The following is a 26,933-nucleotide window of genomic DNA, read 5'->3' as shown; positions in this document are numbered from 1 at the left end:
TATTGTTATTAAAATAACCCAAAAAAGGCAGTGTCCCTATTCAAGTGCATGGGAGTGTATCCTGGGTCTATTTCATGTTTTTCTATTTGTTTTATAACTTGAGGAAAATAGGTTTCCTCATGGTACTAAGTAGATGTCTGTTTCTATGATGACCTCCATATTTGAAAAAAAATTCTTACCGACGATCCATTTCATCAGGTTTTGAATTGATAGACAAACCCAAACCACTAACAGATGCTTTTTGACAGGAGCGAGCCCCAATTGAAATTAGGCTGGACACAACCTTTCGGAAAGGCGCGGCAATCCACATTCTGCCATTGAAAAATACGTTAGGCAAACCAAAGATATAATAATAATGTGAGAGATAAAGCAACTCTAGTTGCCAACGAATGCTGAAATAATATTTTTTCCTATGGAAAATACCTTTTTCATATTTGTTTCATGTTGGCTCTCTATAATATGAAACGCAGACTGGTTTTAACGGAAAGGAAAAAGGCACTCATATAATTATAAGCCGTCATAAATAGGAGCTGCGCAAGATTTCCCGACCACACGAGTTTCTGAGGTAGAGCAAGATCGGAATAGTCCTGACCGTTCAGAATAAGGGTTCCGCAGAATGAGAAGCTATTCGATTTTTGACCGACACAAGGTCATTCGAGGATTGTCAACGGAGAGCAACAGTAGCGTTTAAGCTTAGCGGACAATTTTCCATTTTAAAGCGTCATCATTTAACCACATTTTGCAGCATGTGCCAATACCTCGAAATGAGACCAACATCATTTTGTAGTGCCTGCCAGGAAAAGTAAATATCGAGACAAGCTATTAAGATAATCTGAGTAAGAGTATCAAAATGATCAGCATAACTCTCAACTGTAATTTTTCTCATAAATAAAAAAAAATGAATTAACCAACAAGTTTCTTAATGCTCCAATATTCAACAGGCGCCCTGTATATTCATGAAGGACATTCTTTAAACGCAAACGTCAAGCTGTGAAGCTGTGTTTTTCTGTGATCTGTTTAAATTTTGTGTTTGATAAAGCTGTTTACGCTTATTAAAGTAAAAAATTAAAAAAAGTGTTAATAAACTTCTGGTGCACAATTTAAAGATAAGTAAAACATCAAAATTTCCCGTAAATTTGATTAATTTAACTTGATATTCTTAATTGCATGTGCCGAGTATTTTGTTTCATATAATATATTGTTGTTGTACAATTGTTTTTGTTTGTGCACATTGATTTTGCTCTTTTTGTCTTTTGGTCATTTCTGCTGTTTCATCTTTGTCACAGCTGTTTGCGTTGTGTTTATTAGGTGTCAAATATACAGTGCATTTAAAACTGTTCGCTAACTGATATTTACCAGCTGATTGGTTTCACTGTTTAATACATCGTTTTCAAAACCGTTTTTGCTTTTTTGCTTCTAAAACCTAAAAATAAATATAATTTTAAACATGTCGTGTATTTACACCAATTGCCACGTTAAAAGCGACTCCTATGTGTCATGCTGGCTCTGCGATGGGATTGCCCATATAAAATGTGCTGGTTTGAGCGGTAGAGTATTAGACGCTATTAACGAGGGTAAGGGTCTTCGTTGGTCTTGTCAAAAAATGTAGATCAACCGAAGTTGATTTATTTAAATTCTTCAGGCAGTCCAGAAATGGTTTTTCTGAGATCGGGAAGGATCTGTCGGCGCTTGTTGAGAAATTTAAGCATTACGAAAAAATGTTTAGGTCTTTCACTTGTCTCGACGACCCTCCACACTCTGAGGATAGCCGAGAAAATAAAGGTGGGCATGTTATTAGTCCACCTAAAAAGACAGCCACGGATTCTAGTAAAAAAAATCCTCCATCCCAGTCCTTAGAACTTATTAATTTATCTTCTCCATGCCCTCAGGCATTGGAGCCTCCGATTTCTAAAGCCATATCCACGAGGTCTACTTCTAAAAATAGTCAAACCGTTGATTTAACAGTGTTGCCATCAACATCTCAAGCTCCACTGTCTAACCTAGTTCCTCCGAATAATTCGGAGCCCCGCACATCAGACATCATTACCAAAAAGTTGGTTGTAATTCCTCCGAGAAGATCAATCTTTGTCTCTAGATTTGCTAAAGATACTTCTTCGGATGATATAAAGTCATACATATCGACTAAAATTAGAACTAAAGATGTATTTATTCGTAAATTTAATTTTAAATACGATCGCGATATTTCATCTTTTAAAATTGATGTAGCTTCCGAAGATTTTGATTCACTACTAAATAGTTCATTTTGGCCGACCGGGGCGTTTGTTCGCGAGTTTGAGTATAAACCTAATAAAAGTAATAATAACGTAGCTAAAATTTCTAATCTTAATTCGGATTCAAAAAACTAACTCGCAAGTCTAATTTAAGTATTTACTATCAAAACGTTAGAGGTTTGAATACCAAATTAACTGACTTATATTTAAAAGGTTTTGACTGCAATTATAATATTTCCTTGACCGAAATATGGCTCAAACCTCATATTTTTAATTCCGAAATTCTTCCAAATGAATATCAAATATACAGGAGTGACCGCGTGGGCAGAATCGGCGGTGGTGTTCTTTTTGCGGTGCATTCATCGATACCATCCGAGGAAGTTAGTCTTCCTGTCATTGAATATACCGAATTTAAATGTATACGTGTACAGGCTGGAAAGACTTATATTTATTTAGCTCTTTGCTACATCCCTCCTAATTCTGCCGTATCGGTATATATGCAGCTAGTTTCTTTACTTGAGACCGTAAATGCAATGCTTACGGCATCCGATTCTATGATTGTTTTGGGCGATTTAAATCTGCCACATATTTCATGGAACATCATTGACACCGATGTTGTCCAGTTTCATCTAGAGATAGTTACAATGAATTTCTGGAGGAAATGGCTGAACTTTGCCTCAAACAAATAAATATATGTCCAAATAAGTTTGGAAAGGTCTTGGATCTCGTTTACGTTGATGATGTTCCGAAGGCCTCTATTAATCGGTGTGATCCCCTAGTTTTGCCGGAAGATGCATACCATCCTGCTCTTGAGTTAAGCTACGAAATCATAAATGAAATACATAATAATAAGTCAAGTTCAAGTACTAGATATGTTTTTGCGAAAGCAAATTTCAGGAAAATTAACAAAGAACTTTCAAAGTTATCTTGGCCAATATATAGAGATGACGTGGAGCGTAGCGTTGAGCACTTTAATGATACTGTTTTCAATTTGTTTCGAAAGTACGTGCCAATACGTAATATTGTGCATGAAGAACCAATACAATTATGGTTCACTAAAGAGCTTAAAAAATTGAAAAATAAAAAGTCGCACTCTTTTAAACTGTATAAAAGAACGGGCTTACACAGTGATTACCTAAGGTACTCAGTTTTGCGGCATAGCTACTTTGCATTAAATAAGAAATTTTATAATTCATATTTATGTAAAATTAAGAAGAATTTAATTAACAATCCTAAATCATTTTATGGTTTCGTAAATTCAAAGCGTAAGGCACATGGTTTTCCGTCCGCTATGCATTATCGCAACACTGTATCTAGCGACAGCCAACTCATTGCCAACATGTTTGCTCGGTTCTTTAGGTCCAATTATTCTGTAGACTTCCCTATAAGTGGAGACTATCCATACGAGCTTTGTCCAATCAACTCTGCTTATATTCCAGTAATATCTTCCGATGAAGTTTTACACTCTTTAAAAACCTTAAAAGCGTTATTTAGGCCTGGACCTGATCATATTCCGACCTGTTTTCTTAAAAACTGCGCTGAGAACATCTGCGAGCCTTTAACAACTCTATTCAATTTGTCACTTAAACATGGCGTTTTTCCGTCAGCCTGGAAGGAGTCTTTCATAATGCCACTTCACAAAAACGGCAGCAGGTCGTCTATAGAAAACTATCGAGGCATAGCGAAACTCTCCGCTATCCCCAAATTATTCGAAGCAATTATTGTTAACCAGCTGACATATTCTATATCTTCTTCAATTACACAATCTCAACACGGGTTTTCTAAAGGGAAATCTACTATGACTAATTTATTGGAGTTTACAACTCATGTCTCAAACGGTTTTAGAGAAAATGCTCATACTGACGTAATTTACACCGATTTCAGTAAAGCTTTTGACAAAGTATGTCACTCGTTACTCATCCGTAAACTCGACCTAATCGGCTTTCAGCCCAGTCTTCTTCAATGGATCTCATCTTACCTCTCTGATAGAACACAAAGAGTTATTGTTAATAATTGTTCTTCCAACATCATTAAAGTTTCTTCAGGAGTTCCTCAGGGAAGCCACCTTGGTCCGATTCTGTTCCTGATATTCATTAATGATATTTCTTCTATAATAAAACATTCAAAAATTTTAATGTATGCCGATGATGTGAAACTTTTTAAAACATTGGCCTCTATCAAAGAAAGGTCTTTGTTAAAAGCGGATCTGAACAACGTGGTTAGTTGGTGTAATACAAACTATATGCCACTAAACCTTCAAAAATGTAAAGTTATGTGTTTCTCTCGGAGGGCTGTTCAACCAGCTGTTTATTCAATATCAAATTATAATCTGGAGCAGGTATCCAATTTTGTCGATCTTGGTATCACAATGGATTCCAAACTCAATTTCAACCATCATATTAATGTTACAGTCAATAAAGCCAAAGGCGTTTTTGCATTTGTAAGGCGATGGTCAAAAGAGTTCAAAGATCCTTATGTTACAAAAGCTCTTTTTACCAGTTTAGTTAGACCTATACTAGAATACGGATCTATTGTTTGGAATCCCCGCTACCAAGTTCATTCAGAAAGGATTGAATCAATTCAAAAACAATTCTTGCTTTTTGCATTGCGTAATTTTAACTGGGATTCAGATTACAATCTCCCCCCTTACACAAGTCGTCTAAAGCTCATAAATTTGCCTACACTCGCAAGTCGTAGAGAAATGCTGGGTATAATATTTATCGTAAAATTAATGACAGGCTTGATTAATAGCCCGGCCCTCCTGGCTGAGGTAAATTTTAATGTTCCTTCTCGAGTGTCAAGACACATTCGACCTCTATTTTTAAAGCCATGCAAAACTAATTTTGAATTAAACGAATCATTCCGTGGTTTATGTCAAGATTTTAACTGTGATTCCAGCACGTTTGACGTATCGGACTCGATTTTTACTATAAAGAAAACTATTATTTCCACTCTCAATAATTGAAATACTATCTTTAGCATATCCAATCAGCTGATGAATTTGATTCTGTAGCTGAATAGTTTTAGATCTCGACACTTAACAAACTCCTGTTTCCACTACTCGGCACGAAAAAACTAAAAAAAAAAGGTTCCGTACGTCATGCGGACTGCGCCCCTCATGTCGGTTGGGCGGGAATGGAGGGTAAAAAGCCGTTGGGATTAATTAATTAAACTACCGCGGTGCCACTTTTACGATTTGCCAGCTAAGAAACTCATTGCTCATTTGCTACATAATTTTACTTTTGTTGGTGTTAAACCTTCTTCTATACAGTTGTGTGGTTAACGGCGAGAAATCGCAAAACATTTAGCCAACTTCTACAGAAAAATCTTTTATTGGCCGTTAAAAATGATTTAAATGCAAACATGCAACATGAGTTAATTTGTACCGCAAAGTCAGTGTGAAAATAAACAAACCCGAGCGATGCTTTGTGCAACAATAACAGAGGATTTGTTGCCACGAGCAGAACTGTAGCGGACGGCGACGGAGTTGCAACAAACCGCAAACGCTTTTGAACAACGCTGAGGCGGCAAGCATTTTTTTCACTTAAGCCTAAGTGATACTTTAATTTTCAGCTACCGATTGGTTAGCGCACAAAACCACACAAAAGACCGCCGACGAAGTCGCTTGTGTGCCTTGTGCTCTCTCTTTGCTGCGCAAATTGCAACATTGTGTGCGAGTTGAGTTTGACAGCTCGCCTGTGATGCACCGCAACAAAGCGCAGGCATTTTTGTCATTTCTGCCGGAATTTCGCCTTTAAAGTTTATTACATTCAACTTATTTATGGTTGTATTATTAATTTGCTTGCATTATTTTTTTTTAAATGCTTTTGCGCAGTTTTGAATGCGTGAACGCTTGGGGTCCGCCCACATACCTGCTATGTATGTATGTATGTATGTTTGTGCAACAAAGGCAGCTTTGCAATTAATGTGGTTGGGACACGATAAAACCTTGTAAACTGTCGGTCAGTCAATCGTTGGCGATCAATATTTTCAGATGCTTTGTTTTTTCACTGTTTCTCTTTTTGTTGTTACATGCATATTTCAGAGCGGTTTTCAAAGGGCGTCTGCCGAAACATAGGCATTTGCAATTGGCTGCTTGGCCTCGGTTGGCAATGATTAGAAATGCATTTATTTATCGTATGGATGTACGCACAGCTACTTACATACATACCTACATATATAGTATAGTCAATTGTGCACGAATAGGCGCTTTATCTTCTGAGTAGAAAAAAAAATCACGCTCAAGCTCCCAAAGTCTGCACGCAATCGCCGCTGAACTAATACAGTTCGCTCCCATTGTCGATTAGCCGGCTGCTTTGGTCTCAACTTACTTTCTTTTGCCTATCCTTCACACTTTAAGATCGTTGGTGTTTGTATGTATGTGATTGTGTTTATGCACCAAAAACGCAAATTTCGCATAAATCTGCGTGGAAAATTGGCTACGCTTAACTGCCAATAAATGCCGTATAAATGCTAAATTGTTACCCTCTAAAATACAGTTTGAGTAAATTCGGTAAAAGTGGTAAAAAAATGGTATTTACCTGTATGAAAACAACAAATGCGTTTTATGTTTTACATATTTTTAGGCTCTTTATATTTCTTTGCAAACATATTTGCATAGATTGTGTTCAGTAATGCCCCATTCGGTGTTGTTATTATGTTAAAATTTAAATCCCTAGTTTGGTGTAGAAGGCACTCAAATTATTTAAAAAACCGTAATTCTGCTAATCGTATTTAAATTTACGCTTTCTTATACCTTTATTAGTATTCTGAAAAATAGTTTATTTCCAATTAGTTATATTTATTAAGTTAAGTTTTGCCTTTTCCCTCTTCACTAATTGTAGGTGGATCGTAAAGCTCTGAAGTTTGATAATCAAATATTGCTAAAGAAACATGCCCCGTTAAGAAGCTTGTGTGCAGGCCTCAAAATCTTCAAATTTTCTTCTTCTATACACTGTGAAAAAAATAAACCACAGCGTGCTTGTTTCCAACTCAAACATAGTTATGTATATGGCATGGCGCGAGAGTTATTTTTTTAACTTTAAACAGATTTTTATTTGGAGATTTTTTTCATTTGAATGCGTTTTCGTTCTGAACTTCACATATGCTTTTTCACAAACAAAATTAAGGAATGTATGCTTAGGCAGACGGCAATCGAATCTAGGAATAATAGTAAGCATCTCTGCACACATGTAAATATATTGACTTAGCGAAATAACATGAAAAAAATTATTTGCCGTTTTCTTTGACGCTAATTAGTTGTGGAAAAAATAATTTTGCAGACTCGTTTTTTTTTTTTTTTTGATAAAAAGTGCTCTGCTAAATTTATATTAGCAGACTAGGCTTTATATCCGAATTTGCCATTTTTCTCCGTTCCAGGATAAGCTAGTTTATTAAAAAAAAAAAATCAATATTTTTTTTAAATTTTTTCTTCAATATTCATTAGTTTTTAAAACAAAACGATAAATAAAATAAAAAACTAAAAGCGGTTGCTTTATGTAATGTATGGTAATACTTTGAAATTTAAACAAACAGAGAAATTTCAAAAAATTAAGAAATATCCTTATCAAGTTTAGCAAAGAGTTCAAGATTCGTAGAAGATTGTTTCATAAATTTCATCTTTTCACCACTTGCACAATCTTCGCCCCAAATAACAATTCGCTATTATTTGAGGAAAAAATAACTGGAGCAATTTTTAGCCCCTTTTAATTAGTTTAAATTTTTTAATTTTTTCGAAATTAAAAAATAGAACGAAAAAATCAAAAACCGATTTTACTTAAAAAACGAGCCAGATAGAAAGTTATGGAGTAAAAATATAAATTGTTTTGATAATTTTTATATATTTTACTTATTTTCCAAGTGCCTAAAATTGTTCTAAACTTAAGGTTGTTTAAACAAAAAAAAAATTAAACTACAAAATCAAAAGCCGTTATAGTTCTCAAAACAAACCAAGGACAAATTATTCATCAAAAAATAAATTGTTTTATTATTTTTTAACCCATTTTTTTAAAATTGGTTTGTTTAAACAACTTCTGTCATACTTCATTCATTTTGACTGTGTGTTTCACATATAAGCTTACTAAGAGTTATAAACTTATTCCCTTTTATGAACGATTTGTTCAAACAAATTCAAGTAAAAGGTGTGAAATTTTAAGAAAAAGCAATTGCTCATTTTTTATTTATAAAACTCAATGTAATGTTTTGAAATCAAATAAATTGCAAAAAAATAAATTACAATTGCGGGATTTTCTGTAGCTGTCAAATAAATAGCTTGTATAAATGATGTCAAATATTAATGAAGTTGCTACATGAGAACGGTGTGCAAAAACATGTGTATCCAAATATAAACATACATATTTATTAGCATTATCAATATTATATTTACGCATTTATTGCACTGGGTATCTGAGCTTCTTATCAAATACAACAGTTATTATGCATTTACACAAATTCAGTTGAGCTGTCAGAAATCAATAAATTAATATAAATATATTAACTGTTGTTGAAATTTCTTATCAATGAAATTGTTAACAACAGTAAATATTAGTCCAACTGTTGTGGCGGGAATGACTAAATATTTATTGCAAATGTTGCTGTTATTGTGGGCGTGCAGACAAGCCATCAGTGACGCATTTCCTATGCCAGAGCTCGTGTGGAGCCAATTTCCAATTTTACTATGTATATTTGTGTGCGTGTATGTAATTTGCGTTGCTAATGCCAGATGTAATGGAATGTCAAACAATAAACCAAAATGATTATTTGGTTACAAATTGAAATTATTTCACAACTGTATTTTATGAAATGAGAAAACACAACTACACCCACACTTGTAATGCATACATGGGCGTAGCCGGGTAGGGGCAGGGGGGTGCTCGAGCCCCCCCTAGCTTCAAATTTTCCTTATATATATATAAAATAGTACCCTGAAATGCCAGTTTTATAGGGTCGAGCCCCTTCCCCCCCCCTAAATTTCATTCTGGCTACGCCGATGCATGCATATGAAAATACAATAAGTAGATATTGCCTAGCTTGCGAATAACTGATAAGCAGCTTAATTGCGCACGAGACACGCCGGGCAGAGTCTGGCAAATGTGGGGACTGCGAGTTGGGAGTGGGGTATTCTACTAGACAACAGATGTTGGCAAATGATAGTCATATAATAGCAGAAACCAACCAACTGCCAAATTCCGGCGAAATGTCATCTGTTCGCTCACAAGAGAGAAATATCCAAAATAGTACGCGAACAGAAAATTTGCAGAAACTTGCAACTTAGACGAACAGCTGATATAATTTTTGTTTACATTCAAAAGTGTAAAATTTAAAACGTACGAAAAGTTATCACACAGTTTATTGATTAAACAAATAACTACTTATTTCTTACAAGTTTAATTAGTCGCATTTTGTAATTTTTAACTTCCAAACCATCAAATTCAATTTTGTGATTTGCGTAAATGCCAACCAGCTGTTTTCCTGTTGGCAAATTGCTGTTGGCAAAAATTTTTCCAGCACAAACCAGCAGCTTCCCCTCAAAATGAAATGTCACTTTGCTCTCTCAATTTCCCCTACTTAGCAAGTTTTTTGCGTACGCGAACGCAAAAACTTGTAAGTTTTGGTGAAACATGAACAATTAACAGCTACGCGAACGAACCTAATATCACCAGCAAATGCACTTGCTTGCACACAATCGTATGCAGTTACATATGTATTCAGTTACTCATACTTCCATATGTGACAATCGGCTGCGTAATTAAGACCGCAACAGTGTTAAAGGGATTTTATTTTTTGTGACTTTTGTTTATCAGTTAGACGTGTTTGAGTGAGCATTTGTTTGTCAAATGCTTGATTGGGAATACCAATGACAGCTGTAATGAAATGTGTATTGGATTTACATGCATACATATGGCATGTTAACATATGCAATCAAGGCGATTTGAAGTGTTTGGAAATCAAAAATATAAAATACTAGCAGACCCGGCGAACTTCGTCCCGCCCTAAGTTTTTATATATTTTATTGAATCTTTTTGGTCCAACATTTTCACCAACAATTCACGTTTACGATTTTCTTTGGCACATTTGTCTGCTAAGATTAAGGTTTGGTGGTCCTAAGGAAAGTGTTATATCCGTTCTTGAAATTATCCAGTTGTGCGGCATTTCATAGCACGGTTATTCGCAAAGCGATATCAATTTTTTCCTCTCCACTCCCTGGCGGCAACAATGACCCAGTTCTATAGTGAATGTTCTAGAAGCTTTACAGTATAGTAGGTGGCAATTTCAAAATGGGTGCGAATCATTGTTCTACAGAAATGCAATATACATATACTTATTTCAGACGAAATACCTTAAAAGTTTGTACGCATAATAATATTGAAAAATCACATCCATTGGGCCAATTGCAACGCAGGAGCGTTCGATATACTCAATGGTGCAACAGGTCGATTTAATCTGACCTTCACGGCCCCTTTTCTCACTTGGCTATTTTTAGTAATAGCTCGACTTCAGCACCACTTGGCAGCACGTTTTTGTAATGTCGGATTAAATTGTGAAACTAAACCATCCAGAGACCCACTCAAATACACAAAAAGTTTCGTTAAAATCCATTCAACCATTTAGGAGGATTTCACTCACAAACACACCTACAGAAAAATAAAAAAATTCATTCAAAGATAGCTAAAGGTCGGTACGTTTGTAGGCCTCACACCCCTTTTCAAATAGCCCAAATTTTCTCCATGAGTATGGGCTTGATTTCAATTATATACATATCTCCATACGAAGTTCCAGTACTGTACCATGAATACTTTCAGAGATATGCAGTATAAAAATTCGATTTATATGGAAGGTGCCACGCCCCCCTTACCAAGAGATGCCCTCTTTCTTCATGAGTATGCGATTGATTTCGTATATCTCCATACCAAGTTCCAGAACTCTACCATGAACACTTCCAAAATAGGCAGTATGAAAAATTCGGTTTGTATGGAAGATGCCACGCCCCCTTTTCCAATAGTTCAAATTTTTCTCCAAGAGTATGCGATTTATTTCGTACATCTCCATACAAAACTCTAGAACTCTAACAAAAAATTTCCAGAGATAAGCAGTATGAAAAATTCGGTTTGTATGGGAGATGTCACACCCCTTTTTACAATAGCTAAAATTTTTCTCGAAGGGTATGCGATTGATTTCGTATATCTCCATACCAATTTCCAAAACTCTACCATACACACTTTCAGAGATATGTAGCATGAGAAATTCGGTTTGTATGTCAAGTGCCACGCCCCCTTTACATATAGATTTTTTTCAGCCTAAAACCATCCTTGGGACACGTCCGGCAGGTGGCAGTTTCAAAAAAATCGGTTCAGCCGCTCTCGAGCCTTGCAAAAACTAACAAACGGCTTTCTAAATATATATTGGTTGAGATATATTATATATTATAATTATATTTTGACAGTATCCGTTGTTTCTGATTGGCGCAAAAAAATCTTGCCTAGTGACGAATTCGCCCCTTGATATGGTCGTTACTTAAAGCTATTTATGTTCGAAATTGCATGAAAATTGGAAAACAGGAATCTATAAGCTTATCCAGGCAAAAAGCTACCTACGTACCGAATTTTAAGCAAATCGGACCATAAATACGATTTATTCGAAGAGATCGGTCCCTGGTCCACTTCTCGGACAAAATGGATCATATATGCTAATATATGCTAAAAAGCTACCTACGTACCGAATTTTAAGCAAATCGGACCGTAAATACGATTTTTTGAATAGATCAGTCCCTGGTCCACTTCTCGGACAAAATGGATGACATGTGCTAATATATGCTAAAAAACTACTTACGTACCGAATTTTAAGCAAATCGGACCATAAATGCGATTTCTTGGAATAGATCGGTCCCTGGACCACTTCCCGGAAAAATGGATCATATATGCTAATATATGCTAAAAAGCTACTTACGTACTAAATTTTAAGCAAATCGGACTATAATAAGATTTTTTCGAATAGACTGGTCCCTGGCCCACCTACCCGAAAAAAGGTAAAATTTTTTTAGCCTAAAACATGGTGGCTACCGAAAGCTATTTGTATACAAAATTTCATGAAAATCGGACCAGCCGTTCGCGAGATTACCTGTTACAAAAAAAAGGGACTTCTCTTTATATAAGTAGTATAGATTCGATGATTTAGAAAAGTCTCGATTTTTGCCCACAGAAATCTGGGCCCAGGCTCTTTGCAACATTGATGATTAAATGCCTTTGTTCTTTCTACTTTCGAGGCGCATACTGGTATTAATTTTAAATCTTGATCGATGCTTGGTACCGATGTAGAAAGTATCAAATACCTTCAAATAAATCGTTATATTTTGACGAAATATTTTGGCGGAAGTCTTAAAATAAAATAAATTTTATAACTCCGGTGGAAAAACCGCAATTTTTTAGCGATGCGTCCCAACGCACATATATCTACATACATACATATAATGCAATTATTATGCCTGGGCCATAGAGTGGGGCTTTCAGCGAACCATCCCGCATAAAAAAGCACTGCTCTAAGCATTCGCATGCTTGAACAAAGGAAGCTGCTTTATATCCGAAATACAGTTCGGCTTCAGGAAAAGAAGGTCATGGTTGATGCCGTGAAATTCTACACGTACAGTACCGCATTGGGATATCCTCTTACCTACGGGGTATCATCCGCAGCTATTTCGAAGGACATAAATCACAGGCGGTTTGGAAGAAGGTGGAGTCCGTCACAATAAAAATCGGGGACCACAACTACTACTACGCTACCAGCAGTTAAGTACCTGTATGTCATGATACTTAGAGGCTCTCGTTCAAATCCCATCTCGAATACGTCAATGGAAGAGCATCAGCTACAGTAACAGCATTATCGCGGATAATGCTAAATGCAATTTCTCGCAGGAGTTTTAAAGAGCCCAATATTATACGGTACTTCAGTCTGGCATTCTGCCACGCTGCCCGTGTCGTACCTCCGGGGCATAAAGGCAACGTACCGCCTGTGCGCGCTTCGAGTAAGTATGCTGGGCGTTTGAAACCGTATCAGAAGTAGCAGAATTAGTAATCGCCGGAATCTATGCCGCTGATATACTGGCAAATGAAGCGGAAACTATTGCGGAGATGGGGCAATGCAAGAAAAGGCCGTCGGACATATCGCAGCATCCCAGATTCGAAAAGCTGGCTGGAAAGGAAACACAGTGAAGTAAGTTTCTATTTGACACAATTTTTAACAGGGCTGGGATGCTTTAAAGCATACCTGCACCATTTCAAACCGGACCCCATATGCGACTTCTACGGAGGAGTCGCTATAGAAGACGTCCACCATGTCTTCTTTGAGTGTAGGCGATTTAACAGCAGCAGGCGCAAACTTCGCAATATAGCTGGCACGAACTATACGTCTACGTCACTCGTAGACACTATGCTTCAAAGCAGCGAAAAATGGATCACAGTAAGTAACGCAGTAGCTGAGACTATGAAGAGGCTATGGACCCTGAACGACTAAGCGCCTTTCCCCCTCACGATGTAGTATTTGGGGTGTCCCGCGGGGTGAGGAGTTCGAAGAAATAAAAGGCTTGTCCTGGTTCAATAGGGCCACTTGGGCATAGTGCGCTACTACAACACCCCGGGAAAAAAATCCATACAATTGCAGATCTAAACTTCAATAAGGTTTTAATTGACACTCCCATGCAAAATAACATTACTTATTTGTATTGGCCGCTTTTAAGCGTCTCTTAGTATATGGATTCTTTATCTGAGCCATTGTAGAGCAGTTGAAATGTGAATGACCTCATTCTTTTGCACCGCCAATGTTTGCAAACTGCCAATACACAAACAGGACTAAACTAAATATTTACATATACAAATATTACGCCAGCTCATTTCCATTAAAAGGATTCACACTAGTACACATATACATACATATGTATATCAATGAATGTGCAAAGACAGACACACAGCGCATTCAAAATACATAAAGTGTCAACGTCATCACTTCTGGCGACCGCAACTGACAGTTGAATAAACAAGCCTATGGAAATCATATGTAAGCAAAAAAATAAGCAAAAGAAATGAAGAAAAAGGAAATCGCTGCTCATTCAAGTGTGCAATAAATGCAAAAAAATTTAAAAAAAAATCTTCACAAAAGGAGCAAAATAACGAACACACATGTATTCACAGGAGTGAAAGTGCTCGTATGGAAATTATAAACACTTAGGTCACCTACCTCGCGTACGTACAACAAAAAAGGCTCTGCCACATCGACACCAACTGCATCAGCAGCAGCACTAACAACATCAGCAACACCTGAGTGCTTACTAAACACAGCGCAACAGAAGCGACACAAGCGAGAAGTGCGCTTTGTTTACATGCCACAGAAAGACAGACAGACCGACAGACAAGCAAGTGCAGTTGGACAGACGTACAACCTCGATGCGCTGCTGGCTGTTGCATATTCATATTCAAATGAAAAAATGCAAAAAAAAGAACAAAATTTGCAGAAATATTCCACCAACCAACCACCCACCCATCTGGCTTACCCACTTTGCTAGCCCACTTTGCGAGTGCTTAATTTATGTACATGCATGAGCACTGTGTACATTCAGATGCAAGTCCTTATTTATGTATTACATACATACATAGGTGGGTATGTACAAGGCATTTATGTTTGCTCAAACACATAAAAAATTGTACGAATTGCATTTCATCTCGAAACGAGATTGCACTCGGCAAATATCCTTTGGCAAAAGGATTGTGCTGGAACCTCCTCAAAGCGGATATAAAAAGGTCTACATATGTACAAACTTGTACTTTTAGTGTTTAAATATGGCATATACATACATACATACATACACATGGACACTTTGAGTACGCGCTCATAGCGCACCTTCGTCGGAATAATCACTCCTGTTTATTCATACACAGTTGCGTGTCAAGTGAGTTTTTGGTGCACTTTTCCTATTTTCTTTTCGAGTGTTTTCTGCTTGCTTTGCTACTTTTTATAATTTCCCATTCATGGCATCCACAACAGAGCTGTGTAAGTGTGAAATCATTTTCAATTTTAAATCAACAATTTTTTTCTATCCAGTTTTCATTACTTATTCTTCGCTTAGGATTGAGGTTTAAAATTTTTGAATTTTCCATTCTCTCAAAGCAGTTATGAATTCACACATCAACATATTCATAGCAAGATTGAAAAAACCAATGCCCAATCAAAAAAAGGGTTAACACTGAATGAGTATTGAAAAGGCTGCAATCTTTTATGTGTGTGCATTCTTTAACTCAGTGCCAATCATTAGTTCAAAGACATCCTGGTAAATAACTTTTTGATAAAAGGGAAGATTTTTGACAATTGCTCAATTGTAAAAATTCAAACCGGCGTTACCCAATTTAAGTTTTTTGGTAGAGGGGATTTTATATCATATGTTTGGGATTATATATAAAACAGTTGTATTAAAATTTACGTTTTAAATATAATTCATGTTTTATCTTGAAAATGTTTAAAATTTACATTAAATTAGATAACTACTTCGCATAAGCTTTACATTTAGGTTGATAAAATTTTAGTGACAATATTTTAAAAATCTTAGTGTCTTTAATAAAAAAATAGCTCATCATAAAAATTGTATCGCCGTTCGGCGTCGGCGTAAGTTTGTAGGTCCCTCCCATTTGTGTGACAGCAAAGGCGCACGCTACAAATCGGAGGAGAAGCTCGACCAAAACGTAGCAAAAGTGTCAAGGCCAAAATATGATAATTATAAATAAATTTAGTTTCAAACAGGTCGCAACCCTCTTCAAACACCTCAAAAGTATTCCCAATATTATTTAGTTGTGAACCCGCATGAGTCCGAAATTACCATTTTTTACCAGAATTTCCAGATTTTACCGGAAATCATACTTGGTTTTCTGGCAACTGAGAGGACAAATAAGAGAGTAAGGAAGGTCATCTCTTTGTCAGAAGCTACGTGGTGGTAAATTCTGGTAAATGTGTCAAAAGATCCGATGTAGTGTGTTTGACAACCAAATTGTAAACAAAAGAGAAGTGCACTCTGCTAATGCATGTTGAAAAGTAAATAATTCCTTGCTTGAGTGGATGCTAATGAGTTTTGGTTAAATTACAAAACGCTTAAAAAGGTATTAGCCGTCATTTTACGTTTAAAAAAAACACATTACCACCCTATACTCTATATGTGAATGACCATTAAATTAAATCGTTGTTTATTTGGGTAAGATTAAAATATATTTTACTATTCAATATTGGAGTTGGTGTGAAACAAAAATTAATAATTTATTGTTATGTATGCAAATGAGAACTACAATTCTGAGCTTATTGAGCATCTCTTAGTCATAAACAAAGGCAATTTTGCTTGATCAAGTTTCGAATCTAAGAAGAAAATGTTTTTAACAAACAAAAGGTTAATAATAAAATTTTAAGGATTTAAGATATTGCGTATGGTAGCATGAAACGTCACAATCTTCTTAATTGTCAGGCTGTTGATATGGCTACGAAAAATTGACAATGGAAACACATAGCTGAAGATTTCATACTTACAGTGGGATAAACTTCAAACCTCTAATATAAATTAGTTAAATTTAGTTATTATTTTTTTTTTGACAATTTCAAGTTTTCGTTTAGAATAGTTTTCATGAACTTATCTATTAGGAGATCTCTTTGGAAAATTACCGTACATCCGATATCTATTGAAATTTTGACATCCTCACTTTTTGGAAAAAGAAGTTCAAGATACAAGTTTATGTGCAAAAAATAAATTAAACAATAAAAGTCTCCTTATATTTATGGAACTTATAATAGAAAAATTTTTATTTCATTACCCAGACTTTATGAATAGCCTACTCTATAAGTAATAGTAGAAATTCCGAATTAGTAAGTCATTCAAAAGTTTTGAAGAAAATCACTTTTCTCTTTTGTGAAAATTTGGGACTATCTTATGCGAGTATTGTCGACAAAATGTTAGTCTATGAATGACTAAAAATTAACGAATAAATGGTTAATCGCGATTAATGATTAAAATTAATTAAGCGATCGCTGTGGTGTAGTGGTTAGAAGTGAGCACTACCATTCCGCAGGGTGAGCGTCCGAGCCCAGTTCCGGCCAACAAAAAAAAAGAAAATGTTTTTTGTAATAGTGGTCGGCCCCCGGCAGGAGTCGGCATAAAACTGTAGGTCCCACCCCTTTGTGCGACAACATCAAGGCGCATGCCACAATCGGAGGAGTAGCTCGGCCAAACACTAACATATGTCGATGGTCCTCTGCAATAACGGCACAATTCAAAATTTCAGGTTTAGAAAAATACATAATTTGAAAGCTTACAGTATGACTGCATATAATCCGGAATAATTACGTTCCAAGACATATTATTGCTAAATTACGAAACAAAAAATCTTTAATTGGCTCTACTGAAATATATGAAATTTTTAGTTGTGTCGATATGTAAGCGCCTTTCTATTATTATTTGTAATCATCAATACAATTTCAAATTACATAAGCCCAGTCACAGCCCTTTTTTGTATTCGACGCTTCCGGAAATCACATAATACATAAAATAAATAAAAGCTGTTAAAACTGGAAAATGTTAAAAATAAGTGCGTCTGTGTACAGAGATTATAGAACCTATTTAGTTCCTAAAATGTCTGTTTGCAACACATAACAATAAAAATGCACATCAAATTGCTAAGAATGATGAAGGAAATCGATTCAGACATGCCTGTTTAACTGGCCGTGCGTGCTCAAAACAAACACATGTTAATTAAGGAGCTATTCAAGTATTATGTAACCACCAGTGGAAAGCGGGGGTCTTGGTTTGCTTATTTTTAATAACAACGGGCAACATTTCTTCAAATAAGTAAAACATTAATTACACGCGCACAAATTTTGCCTGCAATTTCGATCACAATTGAACACTGCACTTCACTCTCGTTTCGAATTTTTTAAAGCGTTTTTTAAGCTATTTAGTGGTTTAACACTTCTTGTGGGCACTTGATATTGTAAAAAAAATATGCGCAATTCGATCCATAACTACATTTTTTTGTAAAGAACGCCCGTTTGCTTTAAATTTGTAAAAATACAAGTATTTTTTTATTTTGTTTACATCTGTCATTTGTTACAAATGAAGAAAAGTCCAAGAGTTGCCAAGTATAAATATCTCTATATCCATTTATTAAAATAATAATTTACAATAATAATTTATTTAATTAATACTTTTAATTTAATACTTTGAAGTGCAAATACATTTGTAAAACTGTTTATCACAAAATGTTATTAACTGTTTGCAAGCATACTATAGTTTTCATGCATTTTGAGAATAAATAATCTAATATGTGTACATATATATCGTCATTCAAAGTACAAAACCGCGTAAAACCGTGTGACTGACATTGGCTGCCAAAAATTGGATTTGCTCACAAAAGCTCTTGGCTCAATTCTTATCCATTCGTCCTGAAATATGCTAGCCAGAAATACGTTTGCTTTATAAAAAATATAACCATTTTGAAATATGGGTGACTTTACTCTCTAGAAAATAATTTATGCAATTACGCGGTTTTGCATTTTCTTGATACGCGGTTTTGTACTTTAAACGACGATATGTATAGCATGTACTTACGGCGGCCGCCGTAGCAGAGTGATTACATGTGCGTACTTCCACTCCATAGGACCATGGTTAAATACCTGGTCAGATCATAACCCAAAATAGCAGTCGTCCTTCGGCACGCAATGGCAAACCTTCGAGTATATTTCTGCCTTGAAAACTCTTCTTATAAAATAAGAACTCATGCCTCAAGTTTGGGCAGAAGTTCGGCCAAACACTTAGAAAAATATTTTAGCACCAAATATTTATTTGTTTACTTATTTTAAGGGAGATGGCAATCTTCTGGTTTCACATTTTGAGTACAAAAATTTCAACCCTGATACAACAAATAGTATTAGTACTGAATGATAATGACAGATTGCATTCCCATAAACGTCCAATCATACATGATTGAGTTTTTTTTTTGCATTCACATTCTCTATGTGAATGGGTATCAACCATTCCATAACACACTACATATTTTGTGTTTACAATTTGTAACCAATCTCAAGAGTGGTTGTTAAATTTTTTAAATCAAACAATCACATTTTTGAAACGAAAAAAATTAGAATGCACACTTAATTGATTCAATCATTACACAGCTCTGATCCACAAAAGGAAGCAACGTGTTTGTGGAATTATTCTTTAAATTTGCCGGAAGAAAATAGTTCAATGAAGTGCAATAAAGTAATCGTTATTGCTTTCAATAAATCTTATCAAAATTTTTGTGCTTTCGCAGTTGCTTAAAATTTGATTACAAGCGTAATTTTGAAGTACCCATTCTGAAATTTTTACAGGTTTTACTTAAGTATTTGAAGAACAGCTTTCAATAAAAAAAATTAAAAAAAAAAAATCATTACTAGATTAAAAAAAAATTTAATTTGTTATTATTTTTTTAATATCTAATATTTTGTATTAAAAAATAATTGCATCGACTTCTCGTAATCCTCATATCAAAGGCAAGGAAAAGTCATAAATGGTACTATGGCTAAGTTTGTTTTTTATTAAAATGCTTGTTTGCGCGGAGGCATATATTAAAAAGTCCTTTTTTGGCATACTTAAAGTTAAAAAAAATATATGTATCTCGGAAACTGCATGTGTCAAATGAAAATAAAAAATATACGTGTATCATATTTTACTCAAAGTATGCAAAGAAAAATAATTTGAGCGGAAAAAAATTTTTAGTGTAAATTTTGCATGGATTGACCCATATATTTGTATATATTTATAACACTCGGAGTAAATTCGGAAGGTAAAGAATTGTATTATAATTGTGATATTATTTCCTCTCATTGACATTATTTGCCAATTTAATTCAGGAATTTAATAGTGTGTAGTCAATTTTTTTCGCTTCACAAGGTTTTTTTTTTAAAGTATTTCAAAGTTAGGCTTCATTAACTAAAAGTTGGACCCCACCTTTAACTGAGTCAGCCACAATCATTGGCCAATGGTTAAAATGGCTTAAGCACTCTCTATAATGTGTTTTTATTGGTAAGAGCAGATAGCACCGAAAAGTAAACTGCTAAAAATTTCTACACACGATTTTAATGCCTAGAAGAATCGAACTTTACTTTAAATATTTTTATGCTTATATATATGTATCTACAAATAATGCTAGAAAGTCTGTTTATAGTTATACCAAAAAATGTATGTGTGTTTTTGTATGTAAATGGACATACATACATATAAGCATTTATAAGCCTGATATGTACCTGGTATATACACAGTCTTATTTACATAGTAATAAAACTAAAGACAGAACAAGCTCAACTCCAAATGCTCGCAATCGTCTCAAAGGCTCAAGCAACCATGAAGCAAAACGAAATTGTTTCAAATTGCTTAAGGCTTCCTGGAGGAGGAATTGCAATAAATAAGAGTGTGAATGGGCTACTCTGAATCTATTTTGAATTCCAATAAGCCTTGCAACAGTAGCCCTTTCCTCGTATACATATTTACATACATTCGTACGTACTACTGTTGATAAATATATGTTTGCCCGTATGCACTCAAGAAATCGCATTTCCTACTTTTGTGGATAAAGTTTTTGTTGTGTTTAACGGCTGCCATCAAACGCCCATACAACTGCTACCAAAGAGCGCCCAAGGCGAACAACAACAACATAAGGAGTGCGGCTTAGGAGAATTGTGTAAGAAATTTGTAAATAAATATTCTTGCAACCGCATCAAAAACGGAAGTCATGAAGTTACTGGATACTCGTATTTTGCCTAGCAGTATACATACATAGAATCTACATTATAGATTTATGCACATACATACATATGTAGACGTTAGTATGTATGTATTTGCATTGGTTTCGTTGATAAATTGGAAAAAATATATAAAACTACGCAAATAATTATTAATGCTTTATGTTTATGAATGTATGTGGTATAACATATTTTCAAAATCGAGTTGTGTGGATTATGGTTCGAAAAATAAAGAAAAAAAGGGATGTCGAAAGGAATATGTAATATGTATATGGGAATAACCTTATTAGAGTGCATTATTTATAAACATTTTTCCAGTATAATAAAAAGAAAGATGTAAGACAAATACTCATTTCTTAGAAAATATAAATATATGTAAATCTAACTTCCTGGCAGAATCTCTCTGATTGCGCCTCCACTGCAAGTTCGTCCGCATAACGGTAACCATAACTGTGTCAGGCAATCGAAATGAAGTTAGAACTGCTTTCTTTAGTTATCTACTTAAGATATCGACTAAAGTCCACCACAATTTTTGACTTCATATAGATATTAAAGAAAAATTAACATGGGGGTCTTTATTAGAACAACAGAAGCCAACACAACAATTTTTAGAATTTTTGTCTTTCTGTCTGTCTGTATATTTGTAAGCGCATCACTGGAAAACAAATGAAAGGAATTAAATGCAGTTTCGCCGATGTATTGCCAGAGATCAAACTTAAAATATAGAAAGAAAAAAATTAGAGAGTTGCCACCTGTTTGAAAATTGCAGTTTAAGTAAATTGATAAGAAAACGTAATTATTGCAATATGGGTATCAAAAGAAAGACATTTAAGAAGGCTTACAGCCGAAAATATTTTTGATGAGGGTTGCCAACTGTTTGAAAATTTAAAAGGAATTTAATTCATGAGATAATTGAATATTGAAATATGGGTATCAAACTGAAAAGGTTAAGGACCGTTTACTGCCAAAAATATTTTTGATAAGGGTTACCACCTGTTTGAAAATTTTTTATTCAAGTAAATTGATAAAATAAGTGAAATATTACACAATAAGAGTATCAAACAGCACAAAAATACTTTTAAGGCGCAGTACTAAATACTAAGGTTTTATTACTATTAGAATCGCTTGCAATTCTTATTTCCAGCATAAGCCTTGTTAAATTTATGCAAGACATCTGTATCACTCCTTTTCGAATTACCGGCATGAATAACTTTAAGGTTGCATACCTACGTACGAACAACACAGGCAGTCAAACATATTCACACATGTACATATGTACATATATGTATTTATAAGAACCTCTGCCGCCAATAATCCTTAACAATCGTCGACTTTGTTGAACTCAAAAGCCACATAAATACACTTCCTTGCTTACAACAACTAATCATACTGTCTTGTAAGATTTCCACAGACTAAAGTTACAAGATAGTTTGGCCCAAAGGCGAAGGATATCGTATAAAGTGCCAGAAAGGATATTCGGACGCTTGTTAGCGCATTGGCGGTGGTGTCTAGGCAAATTTGTTCGATGGATGGATTTGGACGTATGTATGTATGTATGTATGTTGAAAATGCGAAATCCTTTTATTGAAATGTTATTTTGTTTATGCATTGAGTGTGTGTTTACTCAAATGCACATGTGTAGCAGCAATCAGTGGTTGGGCGGATATGCAATGTGGTTACAGTAGTCGTTCAATAGTAAACGTAGTAGTTTAGCTGGACGTACATATACAATTTACTAAAAAAATTTCTCTGGCTGTAGTCTTTTGAATTGCGAATATTCACCTTGGGAAATTCCAACCCCCTAAATACACATAAAATGTATGTATATTTGCTAAATATAGGTGGCTCTTGAAAATGATTTATTGGATACATTTGCAAGCTTGATTGGCAATCCCGCAAAAAGAGTTAGAATTCTATTTACGAGAGAGAATATATAATGCTCACATTTCAGTTTCCATCACTAAATGAACTGGCTTTGGCGCTCTCGAATGAAGCGAAATGCTTGGGTGTCGAAAGTTTATCTGATAGCCTCGCAGTGAAGACCGCATAAGCAGGCTGTCTCTATCCTATATAAACACACGACTCCAATTACTAGCGATAATAGACTTGGATACCCCAATATTCTCTCCAACTGGCACTTTTGATACTTATACCACCATATTCATTTCCAGGCATAAGAATGAATTTTACATAGGAGTCCCGTCTATTAATGATTGGAAAGCTGGCTCGGTATTGTGTTCACAAATTAGTTCTATGGCCATACGGATAGATGGCTCCTAAACTGGACCCAAAAAGTGGCAACCTGAACACTGCAGGCTGGTTTATCGACTTTGTTTTAACCTGCCTTAAGTCCAAATCGGCTCTGTTAGTCGAGCGCCCATCAGATCGCAGGACAACTGATAAACTTCGTCCAAAAGTTGCGACAAGTTTCAGACAAGTTCGAAATACCTCTGCTGCTGTTAGGCAAGCCATACGACTATCTGATCTGTTGGTCCTTCAAATACATACATATAATACAGTGGTTGTAGATAGATGGTTGTAGAAATTTAGATGTTGAATTTTTAAGGACCACCCTAACGCACACATATACTTACTACATAAAATAAGGCTATGAATATGTAAATATGTTATTGAATCATGGGGTATGTTGTGATCACTCCACCCATCCCAGCATAATTTCTGTACAAATTGCTAACTCAAACAAAATAAAAAAAACCGAACGAATCGCAACAGAAACATAAAAATTGCATTTTTAAAGAGAAACCAAAGAATAACAATCAAAAGGAAGAATAAAAATAACAAATCTCGCCAGACATGTTTGCGCAGTTGAAAATAATTTATTCTGCAGATCTGCAAACGATATAAATTCATATTTTGATTGAATCAATCATACAAGGATCCGAACATGACGAACTCAAATTTCTTTGCAGGCGGTGGGGAAGCGAAGGCGGTGGATGAAAGAGGAAACCAACATGCATTGGTACATAAGTATGTATATGTATGTGGCGACGTCAGCAGAGTGGCAGACATTTATAGGCGGTGATCGGGGACAGATCAGTGCACGATCATTTATGTATGTATATGCGACGAACCAGCACAATCATCTTTGGTTGCACCACCATTGAGCAAGCACTGGCTACGGGTGACGGGCTGCAAGCACATTTTAAAGAGCAATCCATACTCGCAGCTACACTTGGCTTCGCATCACCTCCTCCTCGCAACGCATCGCATACTCGTATTCCTGTCACGTAATTTATTGATTTAGCTTATGGGAACAAATACATCATCGGAATATTGCTGATTGTTTGCGGGCTGCCTGCTGCTGCTGATGGGTCTCGCTGCCATTGTTGCTGTGGTGGCTGTGGCTGTCGGCAATTGGCGGCAGTTGGCAGTTCGATGGATGGACTGCGAGCAAATCAAAGTTGAGCACAATTATTGGGACGAGTTCGCATCACAGATGGGTGGTGACCAAAGCCAGACGCGCAATTGCCAACTTAGATTTCACTGGGCGAGCGCAAGCGCATGCGCAGACACATCTATCTGTATTTATTGTAGTAGATCATTAATTCCATGGACTGAACTGGTTTTATATGTAACCACATACATAGAAACATATGGCCGTTGGCTAAAATTCAAATTCAAGTGGAAATGTTTCCAAGCTGATTGCTGCGAGCAACTGGTAGATCGTGACGATCTCTTTGCCATACGCACAAATAAAATGCTGCTGAATGGTAGAAAATAAAAATAAAAATAAAATAATCCAACGCAATGCAAGGAAATTGCAGACTACGCGGCAGTCAGTGCTCCAATCAAAGCCTGCAGCTCCGCAAATGTTACCAGAAAAATATGCAGAAATCAGAGCTGTAATCAATGATCAATGTGATCGTGCGCGCGTTCGTGTACGCCAGAAGTGCGTATGCGCGCATGCGCAGAAGCGATCTTCAATCCAATTCAGTGCGAATACATTGCAGACGCTCGCAGTGTCTCAGCCCAACCCATGTTTTGAATGATCTTAATGAAGGCTTTGGCTGCGTTTATGTTTTGCTTTATGCAGCGCAGCAATGGCAATGGCGGGCATTTTGCATTTTTGCATTTGTAATGAAACTGAAAACCAGAAAAATGTAATTTCCATGAAATGAAATAATGCCTTCGACTAGCGGATGGTGGATGGCGGATGGCGGCTGACGGCTAACAAATCAAGATTGCCTTATAATGGCGGCAGGAGCCATCACACGCAGTGATTTTGTCCGGGCACATGTTCGAGTGCGTATACTTGTCGATCAAGTGTATTCGCAAGATCAGTCGTCGAAATAACGCAGGCCATGTGTTGTTATGCTATTACTTTTGATTCTTGCACTGGCTAATTACATTCGAGGACGCTGTGTGTGATTGAGGCGAATGAAACGTCTGGCGCAGATAAGCGCATTGAACTTGTAATCGAAACGCCCTAGGAGTAGGCATGGACATGCAGATGTTTGTATCCTGCTGCTGCTTTTTGCACAAAACCCCCTAGCGCGCTCTAAGGTTAATGATAGCTAAGGAAGAGAGAAGAAAGGCAAACGGCAAACGCTGGAGGATTGTTGGTCTACTTGGTAATGTAGACAGCTTTGGTATGGAAAACTTTTGTTTTGTTCAAAGAACAAACTTTATCACTACCCTCCCAGCCATCCTATTTTAACTATTTTTTCTGGAACTGAAGAGCTACATATCGACACCTGAGTGGAAGATCGGCGTATCTCAGTAGCCAGTTCGAAAACTCCCTATCTCAGAAAACCTTTCACTGCCACAGTCAGACAGTTTGTTACATTTAATATGGTAAGGTCGTATATTTAACAGATTGAGTATCAAGCTCTTTTCTGAAAACTTACCACTCGATTTCTCGTTGAAAAGTTGATAAAAGGTATACTAATTTTGAAATCATCACGAATTTTCTGTTTAAATTTTCGAAGTAGAAGTTTTTTCGCGGCACGGGATGTGTGATTCAATATTACGTTTTGTGACGCGAAAGACATATCCCATACGGCAGCGGTATGATATATAATATAGAGCGTAGCATTGCTAAAATAAGTCACCAGCACTCAACAGATGTATCACCTCTACCGAGGTCCAAAGGACGATCCTTCAGAACATCATTGGCTTTTGACCGCCAGGAGCCAAAAATCGATCTCCTTGTTCATCCACCGGCGCTTACCAGTAGTCTCATTGATTCCGCGAGCCACCAAATAATCAACTATTGCATTTTGCGGTGCTCACGAGCAGCCTGATTGTCCGGCGCTCACACCATTGTTTCTCGCCAGCGCACGATACAACAGTGCATTTAGCACTTATAAGATTATTTAAAAGTTTCTCAGAGATGAGGAGATACCACAATGCTAACTTTCTTGAGGTTGAGTGCTGACTTAGTCATCCTATGCTAAATCCGGGCTTACACGGCCTAGAACGTTGATTGATACCTCAAAAGTTGGCACTGGCTCGGGATTCGGATGTTGAAGATTATGGGGCTGAGCTCACTATTCGTGAGGTTTTTAAGCTGAAGAACACGCAGTTCCTAAGACAACGGCATCAAAAATAAACTCATTTCAAAATGAAAAAGCTAAACCAAAAAAATCCACCTTCAGACTAGAAAATTGCGTTCGTAAACTTTCCCATCGCATAACTACAATTCAAACACTTGCCACATTTATTATGAAATCTTAACAAACTAGATAAAAATAAAAGCACGTGACCATTTTAATTAAAATAAAAAAGAATACGTTCAGAGCGTTACCGATACGATTTCTAAAAGTACTAAAATTCACTTGTCAATAAGCAAAATACCCTTTGTTTGTGTGTTTGTAAGTTAAAAACTTCGATAAACAACATTTATTGAAAACACAAATAGGAAAATTATGCGAAAGACAACAAAAATTC

The sequence above is a fragment of the Rhagoletis pomonella genome, unplaced genomic scaffold (assembly GCF_013731165.1).
Source record: "Rhagoletis pomonella isolate Grant_MI unplaced genomic scaffold, Rhpom_1.0 Rhpom_scaffold_00006, whole genome shotgun sequence".
NCBI classification, from domain to species: domain Eukaryota; kingdom Metazoa; phylum Arthropoda; class Insecta; order Diptera; family Tephritidae; genus Rhagoletis; species Rhagoletis pomonella.
The sequence above is the reverse complement of the archived record's forward strand: the minus strand, read 5'-3'. Positions refer to the sequence as shown.